This window comes from Glossina fuscipes, unplaced genomic scaffold (genome assembly GCF_014805625.2).
Source record: "Glossina fuscipes isolate IAEA_lab_2018 unplaced genomic scaffold, Yale_Gfus_2 60170, whole genome shotgun sequence".
Lineage (NCBI taxonomy): Eukaryota > Metazoa > Arthropoda > Insecta > Diptera > Glossinidae > Glossina > Glossina fuscipes.
Genome location: NW_024002660.1, coordinates 56,822 through 62,797, shown reverse-complemented (window position 1 = coordinate 62,797; position 5,976 = coordinate 56,822). Strand labels below are relative to the sequence as shown.

The window sequence follows — 5,976 nt, the reverse complement described above, 5'->3', positions numbered from 1 at the left end:
ACTTTACGGATAGGGGATGCGCTGGTTAGTATTAATCGCCATCCCTGGAGGACTTACAGGATAATTGACCTGACGGATAGGGGATGCGCTGGTTAGTATTAATCGCCATCCCTGAAGGACTTACAGGATAATTGACTTGACGGATAGGGGATGCGCTGGTTAGTATTAATCGCCATCCCTGAAGGACTTACAGGATAATTGACTTTACGGATAGGGGATGCGCTGGTTAGTATTAATCGCCATCCCTGAAGGACTTACAGGATAATCGACTCAACGGATAGGGGATGCGCTGGTTAGTATTAATCGCCATCCCTGAAGGACTTACAGGATAATCGACTCAACGGATAGGGGATGCGCTGGTTAGTATTAATCGCCATCCCTATTTTTTTACTTTTTTTTACTGGACTCACACACCAACCAGGGATGAACCAAGGCAGCTATGACACTCGCGAAGTTTTCGGTTCTTTCTTGCAGTGCTCGCGATATTAAAAACGTAAAACGTACAAGTAAAACGAGGAAAACGAAACAAGCCGGTAACAGTACGACAAGTCGGGTCACCTCGCTGGTTCCTTTTCCTTGCCCCAGCCATTTCATACTTCCGTCCAGTAAAGAGGAACCAATAAAGCTAAGAGATCATAACACCATTCTCCCCCGAAGGGCCTGATTACTTATTAAAAATTTTCTTGCAACGGATCCTGGATTGACTGGGTATACCCCGCCTAAGGAAACTCGTTACACTGTTAATAGTTTAATCACATATTTCAATAAATTTCGTTTCTTACAATACAACATTAGTGTAAGATAAATATAAATTAGACAAGTAATTTCTAAATTTAAAATAAATCGTTTGCTTTAAAGGAACCTTTGCAGGTTGATGATAGCTGCAAAGTGTTCCGTTAGAACTTTCATCAACCTCTACAAAACAGTTCGCAGTGAGAAAAAAAAATTAACAATTTAAAAAAATAATTAAAAAAATTACCAAAAAACAAATGAATAGAAACAACAAAAAAAAAAAACCAAAGGCGGAACTTACAATCTTAGTTTATAGAGTTTTATTATTATTCATTTGAAACTTACATTTACATCAACTCAGCGAAAAAGACAGAATTGGACAGATCCATTTTGACGAGGTGTACACCAACCACGCGACGGTGTACTCGCGAACAGATGACGCGCTGCGGGGTTGCGACCATTCCAACCAAAGGAAAACGAAGACAATGGAACACCAAAGCGTGCTGGTCTTCGCAACACGTAGTCTTCTCACTCCATTCAACGTAGTGCCGAACAGCTATCCCCGCACAACAAGTCACAAAAAAATGGGGCCGATCTTGGAAGCCGATCAAAGCGGCTGAAGAGATGGGGCTGGACATGAGAGCTGTCGTCTGCGACCGAAATCGGGCAAACATACAGCATACCCGAATATTTGCAAACAACGTATACAATAGAAAGCGGGCAGACGGCAGCACACATTGTATCCGGCAAAATTAAAAAAGGGATTTGACGGAAAGGCTTTTTCCCCTTTTGCCTTATTTTTACTTTTGAACATATGTCACGGATGCCTGCGGGTAATGGTGGTAATTGATCAACGGCGCCGTGGAAGCCTTATGGCGGAAGCGAGCGCAATTTTTACCCTTTTTGAACGCATATCGTTGATCAATTTGTGAGTCCTGACTGCTTGGGTGGGGCCCTTCGGGGAGTACTCGTGGTGGTTGTGGTTGGCAAGTTCCTAGCCAAAGTGAAACAATTTGAGTGCAGCTGTGCCTCACCACTGACCAGAGTGGGGTTTATTGTTCCATACACAATAAACCGTTCTGGACTCTGGTGTTGTTTAGGCCCCTACTCTGTGGGGATCGTCTAACTCGCCAGGGGGCGTAGTACGCTTAAAGTGGCTTGGACCCCACGGTGGGGTTAAGCCTTTCAGGCAGGAACCCACGATAAACCCTTGCTACGAATTCTGCATGCGGCTTTTGCACGATTATCCCCATATAGTGAAATCAATTTTTAAAAAAAATAGGGGCCCAAACGTTCTTCTTACTGGCAACGGAGAGGCTGCATGCCGGCCTACAGCAAGGCATGGGGGTTACCCATTTCGATGTAGACGACGAGCGATGCGCACGTCGCAACACTCCAAGCGGCATTCGACAACGAAGAAATCGAACACAATGACGGAAAAGCGCAAGCAGTCTGCGACTTAACCACGATAATTATGAAGTTCGTAAAAGTCTTCCATCGGGAAACCATCAGCAGCGACACATGGACAGAGCTGAAAAAAGAACTAAAAGACGTAACTTGCAGAGCGTACTTGCAGAGCGACTTTATTGGGGACCGCCTAGCTCTGGACATCCAAACAACAATCACGAACTTCCTAGCAATCATGGAAGAGCTGCTGGAGACTTACCCTGGCGTAAACTTCGCGCCATACAGGGTAAGCCATGATCTGTTGGAAAGATTTTTCAGCAACATGGCAACCAACAATAGCAACAGGAGGTGCCGATCGTTCGTAGAAATAATGACGCTGATCAAAAGACTAAGGACCGTACAGGAGGAATGTTGGTCAGAAGCAATCGAAGAGAAGAACGATTACCTGCTCATCGATAAACTGAGCTACGACCTTAAAGCGCCGCCCAATGAAGAAAACAAATTTGTACTGTTCGCCCCTGATGGTGAAATATTCGAACATCTGTCCATTCAGCGGTTAAGCCGAAAACTTGAAGAGTTCCTGAGGCTGCTCTCAAGATGTGGAATAGCACGCTACATTCGCGAGCAGCTGCAATGCGAAATATGTTTAGAGGAATTCACGCTGAACGAAGACGCCCTCAGTTATGTGAAACTAGGTCACAAGGTTGCCAGAAATAAACTAAACAGCTTAACGTGGACCTCGAAATAATTTAAACCGTCCTTTCCAACAGAATCTGTCCATGAAGCTTTTCAGAAAGGGTACGAGATCTTCTACGCGGTCATGAAACAGCACATGCTCGCAAAGAATATAGGCATGCGTCTACAGGCAACAAAGTGAGACGAATTCCTTTTTTCCGAAGATCAGGATCATGCAGCAGAAGTGAGCTGCACCGGAGAAATTTTCTCGGGTTCGTGCTTACGTGCAGCCAAAGAACTGCCCATGCTCAATGTTGATGCCACTTTGCAGCCCATAACACGTACAGTATTACGAATGAAAATCAATATATGACCAAACTTTGTTTGGAATGATCGGGTACATGGTAAAACAAGTCGAAATGTTTCCTTATGGATTGAAGATCCTGATTCCAATTTTATCTTTCATTCTGAATTGTTCCAGCTTTTTTTACCAATCCGCAATTACAATTCTACTACAAAAATAAATAATTTCTGTTTATGTGCTTTCTTCATGTTAAAATACACTTTTTAGGCCACGCGCAAATTTGTCTACAGTCAAAAACCACAAAAACTGGGGATGACAATACCTCTCAAAGAGCCTTTACCGCCAAAATATTATATACGAATAGCGAGTGACACTTAGCTGGGTACTAATATGTGGACTCCATTAACCTATAGCTGTTAGTGCTCTGAGAAATCCAGTCTATGAATCTTTATATAATTTTTCGCATTTCTATCCTATACAAACTCAAGTCTTTCATTGTCTTTATCATACTGATAATAACGTTTTGCTGGGCGCACCCGCAGGTTCATGTAAAACTATAGTGGCGGAAATCTCCATACTTCGAACACTCAATAATTATGAAAGAGCTAAAGTTGTTTATATTGCGCCTTTGAAAGCTTTGGTTAAGGAAAGAATTAGCGATTGGATTCTCAACTGATAGTTACCACACCAGAAAAATGGGATGGTATCAGCCGATCTTGACAGAGAAGAGAATATGTACAGGATGTTGTACTAATTGTTATAGACGAAATACATTTACTGGAGAAGACAGACACATTGAAGTAATTGTGTCAGGTACGAATTTCATTACGTCACACACCGGATGTAATATCTGTATCATTGGTTTATCTACTGCTTTGGCCAACGCTCAGGATCTCGCCAATTGGCTGGATATTAAGGAAATGAGGTTATGTAATTTTAAACCTTCCGTAAGACCGGTTCCTTTGGAAGTGCATATAAATGGGTTTTTCTGGTAATTAAACCGAATTGAATAACTTTTCTGCCTTTTCTTTAACCATTTATTTGCAGGCAAACATTACTGTCCACGGATGGCCTCTTATTCGCCAACGGAGCCCACCATAGTTTTTGTTTCATCCCGCCGTCAAACTCGATTAACCGCTTTGAATCAGATTACTTTAGATACCTACGAAGAGGTAAATGAGATAACGATAGAAAAAGTGTGTTGCTCTAATATATTTCTTCTTTACTTCTTTGCCAGATACTAGATTATTTACGCTTATGCTTGTGCTATTCTGTCGGTGCCGTCTGTGCTTCCGGTGATGTAAAATACCTGAACAAGCTCAAACGCTACATTATCAGTAACTACGAAGAATCAGATAATAATGAATTATGTCAATACGTACAATTTGTTAAACGCAGTGTGGAAGCCAAAAGATGTATTATCTCTTTTTTTTTATTTTATTCATAGAGTTGAGTTGGAAATCCTTTTGTTTTTTTGCAAGCGAATCAAATCTTTTGTGGTTACATGATTTACTAAACGCTGCGCCAGAATTGTTGGCCTCTTCGTTGCTTTAAGATGTCGCGGAAATAATGCGTATACAAGTAGCTCAAGTTGTATTATGGGCTTACGGACTCGATAATCGAGAATTTGACGCTAATGTTAAAGAATGCTTGCAGGGTTTACCACACAGGGGCCAGTTTTCGGTACTAAAGATCATTTTTCCAGTCTAGTAGTTATATTAGACACTTACAGTAATCACAATGGACCTCATAATGTAAGTTTTTATACCTTCATTATTTCAGAGATTCTCTTCGTTTTATATAGGTTGTATTAATTCCTCACAATGTATGGAAACACTATACCGTCCAGCATATTGTCATCTTTTCTTTTAAATTTGATTTTCAGCACCAACGTCCATATTTAAGTGCAATGGTTAACAACTCCACTTGAAGCTGTGATCGCGACCGTAATGGAACAAATACCCAATTAGCCGGTTGCGAAGTACGCTTTCGTAATTACAGTTTTGACACGTACATCAGTATACGCTACAAAAATAACATTTTATCTATGTTGACCGATATGAACCGTGACGAATGGAAGAACTGCTTTGTCGTTAACAATGTAGAATTAACTACGAGCTATTTCTTCAGTCTCTCGGCTACTTCCGATGATTTATCGGACAATCATGATATATTTAGTTTTAAATTTTATGATCTAGACTCAAATGTAACGGTATGTAACAACTAAGTTTCATTTTGCTCGAGAAATAAAATTTTTATAATTACGGCCCGAGATAATAATGGCTCGTGCAAATATTATACCTGACGCTAGAACATTTGAACCGCCTCGAGAACATAAGGATGATCCGAAGTCAAGTATGTCGAATGCGAAAATCTTTTTCATTCTATTGTTTGGCATGTTGATAGCGGTTGGAATCGCCATTTTTGCAATTTCTTACTTCAAGGAAAAAAATTCACGTAAACGTTTCTACAAGTTCAGCTCGTATAACTCCAATGTAAAGAGATAAAGACATGACTTTTCTTTTCTTAGAAAAACAGTCTAAAGTAGTTATATTTTTTGAATATTTTCCATTTTGTATTTTGCACCGTAACTAAAAAAAACACATACAATTTCCTGTTCTTACTCGCACATTGTTTTTTGATATTTTCTCTTCCCCCTTCTGGAGTATTGTGTTTTAGTCATTGTTTTATTCAATTTTTTATATATTGCACATAATAAATTTTATGTAGGCCGAACTTTTCCATTTTTGTACAGGTGTTGCTGGGCCATCCGTAGAATGCGCGTGCGAATTTCTATCGTTATAACATACAAAAATCGAATGCCACGCCTATAAAAATTGTATAAAACTATTCAGGAG

General features: G+C 40.3%; 2 pseudogenes; both read left to right on the top strand.

Annotated features, from left to right (window-relative positions):
• The first annotated feature begins 2,253 nt into the window (after positions 1–2,253).
• LOC119643309 lies at positions 2,254–4,571 on the top strand (annotated as a pseudogene).
• Positions 4,572–4,764: 193 nt separating this feature from the next.
• Positions 4,765–5,625, top strand: LOC119643308 (annotated as a pseudogene).
• The last annotated feature ends 351 nt before the right edge of the window (positions 5,626–5,976 follow it).